The 14,105-nt window shown below is 38.2% G+C and overlaps 1 long non-coding RNA gene across 1 annotated transcript; it reads left to right on the top strand.

Annotated features, from left to right (window-relative positions):
- The first annotated feature begins 2,449 nt into the window (after window positions 1-2,449).
- On the top strand, window positions 2,450-3,718 carry LOC134151685 (uncharacterized). Its single transcript, XR_009960890.1, has 2 exons — window positions 2,450-2,739; window positions 3,510-3,718. It is a non-coding gene; the product is annotated as an uncharacterized LOC134151685 (long non-coding RNA).
- The last annotated feature ends 10,387 nt before the right edge of the window (window positions 3,719-14,105 follow it).

The raw sequence follows: 14,105 nt of genomic DNA, 5'->3' as shown, positions 1-14,105 counted from the left end.
AGTTGATGTAGTTCAAAACAGAATTAGGCTTTTACTTAATTATTTATATCTTATTTTTCTACAGGAATTGGACTATTGTGCAATTTGAGATTAGACAGTTTTTCAGAAGAATCTGAACTGTATTCATGAATAGGTTAATCAAGTTTATACCACTAAAAATAATATTATTTGTAACATTGTTAGAAAGATGGAATTAAAATAAGGCACATGACTTATTTTTCAGAAATAATGTGTTCTCGCCCATCTTATGATGGTGTTTATCCTGATTTAAAGAAGAAGAAAAATTGCTACTTAATCTGTTTTGAAACTTTTGAAAAGAGTTCTTGGGGGAAAAAAAAATCCCTTCACACACCTGGCAGGGTATTTTGGTTTCTTTTTTCCTATTTCACTCGTGGTCATTTGAGGCAAGATAGACACCATGTTTTGACTGACTCAGGAGGGGCTGTATGAATGAACTTTCTAACAAATGCTCATGAAGCTACTTTTAGTCAGAAGAAAGCCATCTGAATCCCAATATGCTACCGTTGTCTTTAAACAGATTGCATCAAAGTGTCACAATAATACTGCCTGGTTACTTCAACACATTTTACTGTATTTGATGAAGTCAGCTCCTCTTGAGTTTCAGGAGGTGCCTTGCTACGTTCATCAGCCACAGAAATCATCCTTCTGTCTTTGAGCTGGGATGTCATATCTTTTGAGACTTTAGCTCTGACTTTTTTTTTTTTTTTTTTTTTGCTGAACTCTTAGTAACTTTAGCTGAGAAAAGGGATGTGGTGGAAAAGGACTGTATAGTACGTCATGTCTGATAGCATGTGATGCATGGCAGTGCCAAGTCAGATCAGGCATCTTGATACTGTGGAAAACAAGTTTTCCAAATAAGTTATTTTTTCCTGTTATGAAAATTGCTCGGTGCAGCGCTGTTCACCAGGTTGGAGCCACATGCTATGCTGAATTGGTGAGAAGCAGAAATCAGTGTTTTCTGTTCCTACTGGTATAACAACGTGTTATTGAACTACTGATATGCAACATCCATTATAATCAGAAATGTTTAATCAATAGCACAGAATTTTAGATCTTTTATGGTTTCTTTTTTTAGGTGGACCTAGGCCACCTTTTCACGTCCTTCCTCCCATAGGACGTTAGTCCCGTGTTATTCCTTTTCCGTAGGTTCATTTAAGCTTTGTAGTTTTCTGCTCTTCTGATACGAAAAATCATGAGGAGATAAGGCATGTCTTAACAACCAGAAAGGTAATAACAAAATATGGTGAGTGAACTATGGACCCCCTCTCAAAGGGCAATTTTACTAAAAACCAAAAGGAAAAAAAATAAGTCTAGACACATTAACCCCTGAATGGATATTCTCTTTTTGTAGGATTTCCCAGAGACTCTCTGTCCTTGGAACTGTTTTCCAAAACACTTGCTATAATGTGGGGTCTGTTGAGACTGCCTACTGTTAAATTTCACAACTTAATTTTCAGAATATTCTGAAATAAAGGAGTTACTGTACTGAAATCCAACTAACTGGTAATTCAGGAAACTGGAAAAAAAATCCTATGCTCCTTTGTTTTTTGTTTTTATTTTCTCTAATATTTACTTGTAAAACGTGATGTTTACTTCATGAAAAGAGAAACACAACTGTTTTCCCCCATGTCTTGCCTTGATTCCCATTCTGTTAAATATATATTTATATATAGTATATATACACACATCATTGAAAAAATATAAATATTTAGAAATGTCCTCCTAGGTCATATTAATGATGTGTCCAGCTCAAGATTCTGTTTCTGACGGTGGCTGTAGGAAAAGCTATTTGAGGAAAGCACATGAGTCTGGGCACCAGCTCGTCTTCATTCCCCTCGTGCTTCCTCAGCGCGCACAGCCGTTGAATATCAAATGGGACCTGCGTATTCCTGTAATAGTCCTTCTCCCTTATTTTTTCCTTTTTTATTCTTATTTTTTTTTGATGCTGCCTTCTTGTGGCTTTAACTTACCTTCTACTTTCATCACTTGCTACTAGCGGGATGCTGAAAGGAAAAGTGTCATGACAGAGGTTACCTTTGTCACAAACATAAATGAATGAAGATTAACTCTCTTTGCTCCTTGACGTACTTTTTTTTGTATTTATGTGTAGAAGCAGTGAATTTAGCAAGATGGGAATCTGAACCTAGTTTGTCAAAACTTAGTTCTACTAACATCTCATTGACAAATATTTTTTCTCTGTAATAAAACTAATTTAAATTTGGCACAGTTAAAATGAAGATTTTTTTTAAAGTTTGACTAGCACGTATATAATGCTGTGAGTGTTAAACTCTTCAAAATTGATTTTTTTTTTCTCTGCAGAGCTATAGCTGGAGTGCTGATTTAAAGGGTTGCTCTCAACTTAAACTAGAACTTACAGAAAACTTCACTCACTGATTTTAATAAAAATGGGTCTGGGGCTTCCTGAATTCTTTAAATATCTATCAGTGGACTTCTCAAACTTATTTTAACTGAAATTCTGTTTGAATGTGTTGGAACAGATTCTGTCCCAAGTCCAGCTGTGCATGCTACAAAGAAAGATCATAAAGGAGAGCAAAGCAGAAATTATTTGGCATAGAAGCAGTGTTGAGTCTGTATAAACAGTGCTGAGCTGCTTCCTTTTCATAGACTTCTGTAGGCTCCAGCTCAGATGCCATGGAAGGAGTATGCACTCGCTCTTGCAGGATTTCAAGGCGGTATTATAGCCTGCATAAGGCTGTGGTAAGTAAGTCTGTGCTCTTCTAGAGTCATGGTACAAATGGTTTTGGTCTCTCTGAAACCAGAGTTGTAAAAATTGGGATGAAACCTTTCTTTTTTTTTTTTTTCATTTATTGTGACTCTGTAGTCTGCTTCCCAGACAATACATTCTCCTCAACTTTCAAGAGGCACAGTATACATATACTTATATGTATGTATATATTTAGTTTCTATATATATGTGTATTCTATATAGACTATATGTTTATCTAGAATCTGCGTATATTGTATCACAAAATTGTACGTATTGAATAACGTGCATGTTATGTACGCACATGTTATTCCACACATAAAGGCAGTTTAGAAGTAGTTCATACAAAGGTGTTTGTCTTTAAATATCCTAGTTCACTTCTGTAATGTAATAGTCCTGTTTTTTGACCATAATGCAGCAATACAATGTGCAAGGTATAGAAGCTTAAAAAACTAATTGCCAGGTGGATAAAACTTAACTCGCAAATTTTCCCCAAATTTCTTTTGAAATTGTTTCAGAAAGCTCATTTCTAGATATGTATCTTGGTATTTCTCAACAGCAGTCCTGTAATACGTAATATTGCTACTTTTTGGGTAGCATCTCACGCTTGCTTCTCCCTACAAGGCAAAATGCTGTCACTTCTTTGGAAATCAGCAATTTAAATTATTTTCATTTCTTTTTTGGGTCACTTTTTTCTTCTTTTAACCCTTTCTGGTTTTACTGTACTTCATAGGCCTTAATGTTTTAATCCTTTCTTACTGCAGGAATGGAGGAAGGAAGACAACTCAGCTTCAAGACTGGCTGTGAATCTAATGAAATGACAGTGATTGACCTCGTATGCGATGGCACACAACACGATTGCCTGGGGGGCACCATCTGACCCCCTATTCCCCTCACCCTATCACTGGATCCCAGAGCAGACATCCTGGCTGCTTGTACTAACTTAGATAAAATATATTGAGGCCTTGCCTGAGTGTCTTAAGTGCTTCTTTTCTGAACAAGGCAAGGTTAAGATTTATAGCAAGGTGCTGATATACTGCATACTTTGTGCTTTCTTCTATCACTCAGGTGGCTTAGGAGAACTTGCCTTGCCTTGTTTCTGGGGATGCACCAGTGGTTTTATTCCTGGGCAGTGTTGTGTCTGCACTGTGATTAGTTACTAGGGAAAATTTTGATTTGTGTGTTTAATTCTTAAGGGCAACACAAGAGATGCTGTATCTTGTTGGAATGTTGCTTTGAAGCTTTTTGCTTTCCTCCTGGTCTCAAGGTGCAGCAGTCTTGGCTGGGCAAGTTTGAGCCTTGTGTGCTGTTGGACTACCAGTGGCCTTGATGAAGGAATGTTTGACCTGAATTCAGCCTCTCCATATTCATATCACAAATACTGACCTTAGCAGAATAACAGCTCTGTTATCCACTGCAGTGGTATCCAGTTTCCCAGTTCCTGTGCTGTGCTATGTACATTCTCATTTTGGGTGAGGCAATACTGCTAGCTAGGGACCTCTGATTCTTTTAAGGCTGCATGCCAGAAGAATAAAAAGGGAAAAGGACAGACCTTCTTTCAAATTTGTTGAAATAAGGTAGGCCGATGTAACTTGTGGAATGCATCCTCTGCAGAGAATAATTTAATGACACTCTCATAGCTGCTGGGGTGTTAAGTGCAGCAAATGGAACAGGTCTCCGCAGAGGAGCGTTAGCAGCAGTATCTGTGTCAGTTACTGGGCGTACAGTCTCCATCGAATGGGAGGTCTAATCCATTTTATCACTTTACTGACTGAGAAAGGTGAGTGTCATCCAATCCTAAGCAAATTTTTTGTTACAGGAACCAAAGGAAGAAAAAATGTGTGCCACCCCAACTGAGCAGGGATGAAATATTTTTGCTCAGAATGTTATAAACCTCTGTGGTATGCATGCTGGATTGAGGTCATCTCGCCTCCAATGAGCCAATGCTGCTCTAACAGCTGCTACTGCTATAGTCTTCCTAGGCCTGTCCATCTCCCTTCCTTACTGGGGTTGGCTGAACGGAAAATTCCTTACAATCACTGTAGTTTTATGCTGTCGGCACTCATATTTTTGTGAAATGTTAAAGAAACGTGGTGTAATACTGCTTCAAAACTTGTTTTGAATGATGAAGAGATTTTAGAAAGGCAAGCCCTAAAAAAAGTGAGTGTCGTCGTAAGCAGAAATAAAAGTCTAAAGCTGTATTTTGTGTATGGGTTCAGATGGCAGTGCCACTATGAATGCTTCAGTCTCCAGCTTCTTGTACCAACCCTCAACTGTCACCTTACTTGTGTAGGTATAACTGTTAGTGTAGGTGCATTAAGAACAGATTAATGAACTAATCACTTTTTATAAAGCCCTGTAACAGTGGTTACTTATAACCTTGTTCCGTTCTTGAATCTCTTTGCCATTTAGTCCCATAGATACTTATTCCAGCCCTATTGAAGGGGAAGTTCAAAGATGGGATCAAACAGCTGAGCCTGGGGCTGCTAAAAGTGGCATTGCCCACAAAGCATATAGTCAGATGTATTTTGAGTGCTTAATGTCAGCTGGATGCCTTGATTAAACTAAAGGAACTATTGAGAGAAACCAGCTAGACTAGAAGAGTGGAGTATACAGATGTGAAAGACAGTTGAAGCAGCTTCTTGGCTGAAATTGCCAGTAATATCGATATATATTCCTGGAAAAGCAGAATACTGCATTGAGGGGAGGGGGAAAAAAAAGAAAAAGAAAAGCCACCACCAACAAAAATACCTCGAACCATAAGGATAATTAAGAGAAAATGGAAAGCTAGCAGATAATTGTGGATGGAGGAAGACTAGTTAGTAATGAAGGATGCACGTAAAGGATCTGGATGTGAAGGTGTTGTGATATTGTGAGGTAAGATGGAAACTTAATTTTCGACCAGGTTGGGAATTAGCGTATGCTGGCAAAAAAAAGGGGGGGGGGGTACCTAGATAGAAATTACTGTGGTGGTGGGCGCAAAATGCCTAAGACTAGTGCACTCGTAAGTGTGTAATCAGAGCTGGAGTTCTGATAGTAAATATCATCAGTGTTTGCAGTATATTATGAATGGAAAATAGTAAGTATCAGGCATATGCATATTAGAGGACTGTGACATGGAAATTATAACCTCATTAATTCGATCTCAGTACTACACAGGGTTTTAGAACTGTGCTTCTCGATGTGCAAGGTGCTGCCCTTGTGAAACACTAAGATCAGGAAATGAAGACTATGGCAGCTACTTTCAAGGAGCTGTACACTGCGATGTGGCTTTTTGATCCATGTGAAACATAGCCTAAAAGTTATTTTGAAGGCTTATACTTCAGATTTTGAATAAGAGACTTAAAGATATGAAGGTAAACGGCTCAAATGCAGCTTGGGTTTATCACGGATAGTGTTATTTATTTGATGAGTTTCCTTGAGGAGGAGAAGGAATTATTTATAGAAATTCAGTGCATTAGCTCGGTTCACCATAGACTGCTGTAAAGTGCTTTGATATGGTCACATAAAACATTAAATAAACTTGAGTAATTTATTATAAGTACAGAAAATTTATAATAAGACCTGCTTTAGAAGAAGACAGCAACAGAGAAAGTTGAGTAGAAGATACCCAGCTGGAAGGACACTATTAATTAGCTTTCTGGGAGGCATTTTTAACATTTGCTTATGTTGAAATATCTCTTACTTGCTATGAAATTCTCAGCTGGAAATTGCTGAGAGATGCTGTAGCTCTCAGCTTGTCCTCCCTAATCTTCCTCCTAGTCTTTAGTGAGTGTGAGGAGAGAGGCGGATAACGGGCATGAGGAATGTTAATGTTCCTTCACATAGCACAGGTGCTACGCGATCGGGTAGCGTGTATAAACGTGCGTCTTGTGACACGCAGGCCTGGAGAATCACTTTGGATAGCTTGGTCCCAAGTGCAGTGTGTGACAGAGCGCCGGGGAGTTGCGTTCCCTCAAGCAGGAATGAGTAGAAGGGCACAAGTCTTCCAATATGCTGCTGATTTTGAACTGTACCATCTTGCTTTCCTTATTTTGACAGTGAACCAGCTGAGCCATTTGGTTGATTTCTAGCTGAGGATGGGGCACAGATGTAGGCTGAGGAAGAACTTGATGGATGTAGTGAAATGAATGATTTGTGCACACGTGTGAAGGTTGTGAACTGCACAGTTTTCTTCAGCCAGCTCGATTCTTCTCCCAATTAAAGTTAGATGATCGCATTGGGGTGATAACAGAGGCAGTTTACTGTCCGAAGCCAGCAAGGAGTTGTGATGCTTGTCACTGAATTAATATCCTTGTCAGAAATATCTTTGTAGTATTAGGTTCATGTAACGTGTTCCTAATTGAGTTGCAGATTACAACCGACTGGAGGCTGTATTTAGTGAGGAATGCAGCGGCTTCCTTAGTAAATGAGCATCTTGCTGTGTACGGCTGCCAGGGAGCATTAGGCGTTCGTTCGTACGGCTCCATATGGCCTGAGACCTGCTTGCCAAAGACACTTTTTTTTTTCTTCTCCCTTTTTTTTTTTCTTTACAAAACAGGGTGTTGCTAAGAGACTATTTTCTTTTTTTAGGCACTAGAAGTGTGGCAGTTCTTTTTCCCCACTCCAGCCAAGTTCAGAATAGTCTGAGTTGCACGACAGTGAGCAGCCGGCAGCATGCGTTCTGGACAAGCGTGAAGGAAACTTCGGTCCTTTTAAAATGGCCTGATTTGTTGGTGGTGTTCTTTTGCCTTCTTTTATGATTTTTTTTTTTCTCTTGGCTCATGCAAGTTATTTTCTTATTTTATGTCTGATAGCTTTCACAGTTAAACTCTTTGTGTAGTGATGGTGAGTGGTAACTGTAAATCCAGCTGTCAGGACTTTCCTCTTTGTATGTGTGCTCTTTTTTAAATAAATACATTTGCTGCAGAAGTGTAAGTATTGTGCCATTCAGATTCCTCATTGAGCTCATCCTCATTATACTAGAAAGTTTCTAGAAACTCAGAAAAATCAGAACTTCAGAGTCAAGGTTTATTCTTTGGGTTGCACTAATTCTTAAAGTGTGTGTCAAACTTGTATATTTTCATGAAATGAGGCTCCCTGTTACGTAGTTACTGTTTTAGCTTCACCCATTTTCATTACGTCCTTTACTTACATCCCCCCTTTTTTTTCTTAAACTTTTTTATTAAAACAATAATCCACACTTAATGCTCTTTGTACACAGTAGGGTTTGGATGGTCAATTGATGACGTTACACTTGTATCACCTTAATCTGTTTCTATCATAGCCTCCTTATGTCATATAGGGCCAGCTACTCTCTCTATTTTTCTCTTCCCCTTTTAGGTATTACTGTCTGGTTTTATTTTTTATTTTATTTTCCTCCTGTCCTCCAGGTTTGATGTAGGGTTAATTATTACAGTCTCTTTTAAGTCTCTTTAGTGCTTTGAATATAATATTTTAGTTAACATATTGGTTGGAAATTAAAATTCTAAGCAGTGAAGAGAGGAGACTGGGAACAAATGATTTCCAAACTGCTAAGCCAATGTATACTGCACTATGTATCTAGCTTGCGTGTGCCCAGTTCCTAGCCAAGGTGTTTTATATGCAATAAGCGGATGTATCTTCAGTTCCTGCAATAATATAGACTGGAAACAGAATGCTGAAGATGCAAATATTTGTGAAGTTTGAGAGGATTTATGACCTTTTCTTTCAGACAGTGCTTATGTGTAACTTAATTTGTTTGTGCAGTGAGAATAAACCTCAAAGAAACCAGGCAGGATCTTGAAATCTCTTAAATTTTGAATAGATTTGGGAACATTATTTTAGTTATACTGAACAGATTTTTTGGAACTTTAACTCCTTCCAGACACCAAGCCTGAGGAGCTTGGTCATGTACAGATCATTTACTTGTGAGTAACAGTAGCCTCCCAGGCTTTAAAATGGTATCTCTCATTTTTGACTCTTCCTCCTGAGGTAGAGAAGAGTGCACTGCTTGCTCAGTCATGCTGATCTCACAAGTGCACTTGATGTTCCTGGTGGAGATGTGCTAAGGAGAAGTAGTCAGCAGCCTAGAACTTCTACTTCCATACTGAAAGGTGAGAAAAGGTCCTGGGAGAACACCTCTTCCACGGGGACTTATTAAGAGACGTGTATTTGCATGAGATCAGCTTTGGGGAAGGAGGAGCAGAACAGGTTGGTTTGTATTTACCTGTTTGAGGTTCTTGCACCTTTCTTTGTAACATCTGGTCTGATACTGTCAGGGCAAGAAGTGGCAGACTGCAAATGCCCAAGTGCAGCTACCTGAGCTTGTGTTGTTCAACCCTGAAGACTGTGACTGAGCTGAATATTACTATAGTCTGATACCTGGCTGTGTCCCAACTACAAGAATTAACTTTGCTCACTGAGCTGCTGCTTTTGCTAGGTCATAAGGTGAAAGGGGAAAGACGTATGGAGGTTTTATGGTTGCAGGTACAAAGGATGTGATTGTTCAGGTCGTAGGTGGACAAACATTCTTACCAGTTCTCTAAATGCAATTTTGTTTTGTTTTTGAGTTAATTGCTTTATTTGGTGCTCAGTTCCGTTTCCTGCTTCTCCAACAGAACCAGAGGTGGTCAGAAACATCATCCTACCTACCTGGAAAGGCAGTGATACTCATGAATACAAAGATAGAATTAGTTTCTGTTTTTGTGACTGGTTATGAGCAAGTGAATAATTACTGTTACTTGCAGAGTATATGGGTCTATTTTATTTTCTACTTAAGACTTCCAGTATAGGAAATACTGCTGCCCAGGTTGGAAGAAAATACTTACGATTTTGAAGAGCAGCTAGTAACTGTAAGGTAGCTGACTGGGTTTCAGTTATCTTCATCTGAAGAAGAGGACGAGTTGCCAGTATATGGGAAACTAACAAGTAAAGGTCAGGGTTGGTATTTTTGGCCGTTGGGAGGAGAATCACGAAGAATTCTACCTAACTAGAACTGTGAAATCGCTATCAGATGCCTAATAGGATGCAAATGTAAAGAATATTCATTCTGTCTGTATCCAACAATTGCGGCCTGCCAAAGCAAACAGCTTTATTTACATTTCTGCAGACAAAAAGACAGCAAAATGGAATAAAAGTGTCTTAAAAAAAAAAAAAAAAAAGGAAAAAAAAGACAGCACTCTGAAGATAGTGGACATGCTGCTGCTATTAACATTTCAGCACCAGAATGTGGTTTGAGGTAATGCCTTGCAGATAACTGAAGACTTCAGGAATATTGAAAGGGAATCAAGGAGGAGAATGATCCAATATCTGTTTTGTTGTGGTTCTGCTCAAGGACAGTGAGTAGAAGATTTCTGAGGTGAGCTTACCAGGTAAGTAATTCAGCAAGTTTGGGCTGGGTATAATGTTTCTCCACTGTCATTTGTTCCTGTTCATGTTGGTGCATGGTTTGGGCAGTCTGTTTCTCAAAATCAAACCCCCAAATTGATCTTATAAAATAGATGCTAAAGTCTCAGCATTGTAAATATAGAAATCTTTGCTCAAACGTGTAACTTAAGAGTGGGATTCATCCAACTAACTTGAGCAATTAAAAATCTTAGCGCTCAGTCTAAGCCTATGAGTAAGAACCTTCAGAAGACAATCCATCTGGTTCTAAAATACAGGATGTGTTTAATCTGATTGTAAAATACAGATGAACTGCTCTTAAAGGTGCCTGTCCCTCTCTGACTGCAGGGCACCTCATTTGTCTGGTTTAAATGAGACACTTTAATCTTCATTTTCTAAACATTTAGGCTGCACACTTAATGTCTGGGACCTCTGCAGTTTACACAATGCTGGCTGATTGTTTTGGACGTGGATTTTGGAGTGCCCTGTACAGGGATGTTTTTGCTTCTTCCCCTTCTAAAAACATTTGGAAATGGACAGAATGTTGACACAGTGAAAAGGATCATGGAGCAGAATTGGCCAAACTGGTAGAGATCTGAGCAAAGGCATCTCTGTGGCATCTTTCTATGGCTTAGCCTGCTTGGGTTGGGCACGAAGGCTGTGCTTAGTTGAGGACTAATACACCAAGCAAAGTGCTTGTTGCAATGGTGACTTATTTGAACATAATTCCTGGGAGCCCAGCAAAGCTGCGGATGTGTTTGAACCCTACATGAAGAATTTATGAAGTATATCTGAACCTTTGGTATGAAATCCAACAGTTTGCAAATGATGGTACTGTGAACATTGACCTTACTGTGCTGTAAGCCATGTCTTACTATGCTCCCATCTACGCTACATCTTCAGTAGGATCTCAGCTAAATTATGTGGAGCAGATGTAATTGTGTGATGGTTCATGAGGTGAAGAGCACCTGCACAAATTTATATGATGTAGGTGAGCTTTAGTGAAGTTACGGAAGGTGCACCTCAATTTTCTAGGAAGTGGAGCACATGCATAAGCTGCCATTGGTGGATGCTGCTTTTAGTAGGTTCCCTCGCTTGTTTGCATGTTACGTGAGCATGAGGTTCAGAATCACCTAAGGTCTTGTTTAGGCAAACTTCCATCACAAGCTGTTCTTGCATCAGTTTAGGTAATTCTTTAAGTAGCTTGTTTGCAGAAAAAGAGGAGAAAAACTACTACTTGTTTAGAGCTTGGAAGCACATGCTTGAGTAGGGCTATGTTCTGTTCTAAGCAGTAAGGACTAAAACGATGCGTTTATTGTTTGCAGAAAATTTGTTACCACATCAGATGAAATTAGGAACTCCTTTAGCGAATACGAGCAGTGAAGCAGGAGTGGGGAAGGGGCAAAGACACGGTTATGTGTAGGTTATGTCCTGCTAATTAAAAAAAAAAAAAAAAAAAAAAAAAAAGAAAGCATCTGTATAGCTTAGAACTGCTGAGAAATCTCATTCTGCAGAGAATGCTGATGTTCCAGATTTAAATAAAGACTTTCAAAGTTTCTTGTGGAAGGAATTTTTGAAAAATTATTCTAGAGAACTTTTATGGGATAATTTTAAAATTTATGATAAAATTTTAAATTGCAAGATAAATTTTTTAGGCTGTTCACTCCTGCTATTCTGAAACCACTTTGCCACATGGTACAAAGTTGAGTTAGTGTTTTTTCTGTTTCACTAAAACACAAACTAAAATGCATTTTGATATAAAAGAAAGAATGGTAGCAGTGCACTCTACTGACTGTATAGATCATTTCAGATGTCATCAAGCCGTGCTAATACTATGGTGTTTTATATATCTTAAAAGATGATAATATAATAATGAAACTCTGTGACCAAAACTCATAACTTAAATAAATAAATAAATAAATTTTAAAAAAGCGCTGGAAAACAGCTAGTAATGAGAACAGAAAGGAGCGCAGGGTTTTTAAGATAGAGGCAGCTTAATTGTGGACTGTAGGAACGAACTGTTACCTTTTCCTGTGCGATCTGCTCAAGCCGATGGGTCAGTTTGCAAACTTGTATCGTGTCGTTTTCACTGTGAATCACATCATCAAATTCACCAAAACATAGATGAAGTTTCATGGCTTCACTTTTTACCAAAGTTGAGGGTGGTACCATAGAGCCAAGGGCTGCTTCCACTTCTATGTATAATAGGCACAAACATGATAAATATTTTTTCACAAGGGTTTTGATTTACAGGAATAACTTTGTTTTTTTTTTTTTTTTTTTTTTTTTCTCAGTGAAAGTAATATTTGGATAGCAAGAAGTGCCTTTCATCAGTTGCTTTCCAACTTTATTAAGATATTATACATACAAACCATAATTAGGGGAACGTCTGTTTTGAGTTGTTAAGTGAAATGTTACATTTTTTGGGGGGAAAGGGGAAATTTTTCTAAGGAGAGAGTTTAGATTTATGGCTCAAGTTCTCTCTGTGCACTAGTGTTCAGTGCTCTGTTTAGTATGTGCACCTATCACTGCTTATTGCCATCTTCGGTTGTAGTGAGATAACACTGAAAAGTTTAAAATTTTTTAAATTTGTTTTAAAATATTGTAATACCTCTATCTTATATTAGTGGCATTGATTCTGATTCTTTGAATACTTTTTGAAATTAGTAGGAAGAAAAATACCAGTTTGCATGCAAAACCTGGCTTTGCCATTCATTTATTGTAAATAAGGTGCAATTACTATTCCTTCCAAATAAGCAAATAATTAAAAAAAAAAAAGTATTACATTGACTCTAGGATAAAACTTTTAGGTGCAGGTATAAAAAGAAAGTGTCTTTAAGCCATTAGTATCTGCATGTGCAATTGCAGAATGCTTTTGAGATGATCTGTATGAGAAAAAAGCCAGTAGTGTACACTCAAAATAGCCATTTTTCCTCCTCTGTAAATAATATGAACTTATTTGTATATGTTGCAAAGAATACGTGGTGTGCATACCTCCAGATCCTCCTCAACTCGTTAGTTGCTCTCTCAGGTTCTGATCCAACTTCAGTGGAATAATAGGAGCCTGAGTGATTTTTTTTTTTTCCCCCTCTCCTGTGAGTTGAGTCAAGAGTATCTCCTTTTGGAGAAAGCAAGTGATGTTAGTGGGAATTCAGGCTACTTCCAGATATCTTACGCTGTGGCATGCCAGTGTGGGGGAAAGGAGATTAGATATCATTTCAGGGGAGAGATGGATTCGGCTACAAGAGTCATTTGTGTAAAAGGCCTCTGTGGAGAAGGCTATATTTGGAAGCCTATATTTTAAGGCTATAATTGGAAGAAGAGATTAAACTTAGGGGCAGATCCTTAGCTGGGAAAATCAATACAATTGCAATTGGACCTGGTAGATTATTTCCCCTCTGATTAAAAACAACCTGTAAATAGCCACATAAAGCAGGTCTTTCCACCCCTCCAGTAAGTTAAAAAGATTACTATTATTCATACTGACCATCACTGAAAGAGAAACATTTCAACCACCTTTTTTTCCAATGATTGGAAAATCCCTTTGTGTCAAAATTTAATTTTGAGCTATAAACAAAAAGTATACTTGAAATTTTAGGTTTTAGATGACAGCCTACTATTAAAAAAAAAAAAGGCTTAAAACTGCCCTCTGTGTTAAAGAAATTAAAATGTTATAGAATGCAGTAGATACAAGTTGCTGACAGAAGGTGTCAGATTTTTGTCCCATCTCTACTACTTTTTAAATCTCATCCGGTTCAAATTTTCTGATATCTGCTGATTTCTCTGACTTTAAAGAGCTATGCTTGAAAAAACTAGGGGCATAAAACCTTCAAATCCCAGCTGCTTCAGACAGGGCAGCGAGTTCGCGGATGCATCCTCCGTTTATAGCAAGTAGTTGGCTCCATTTTCCTCCTTTGGAACAACCGAATGGTTGAGCCGTGCTATCCGTGTGCTTTCTGGAGCATCTGAGTCTTCAAAGGATAGGATTTTTCTGCTTTTTGTGCCAAGTAAGGCTT

Source organism: Rhea pennata, chromosome 27, assembly GCF_028389875.1.
Source record: "Rhea pennata isolate bPtePen1 chromosome 27, bPtePen1.pri, whole genome shotgun sequence".
NCBI lineage: Eukaryota > Metazoa > Chordata > Aves > Rheiformes > Rheidae > Rhea > Rhea pennata.
The sequence above is the reverse complement of the archived record's forward strand: the minus strand, read 5'-3'. Positions and strand labels throughout refer to the sequence as shown.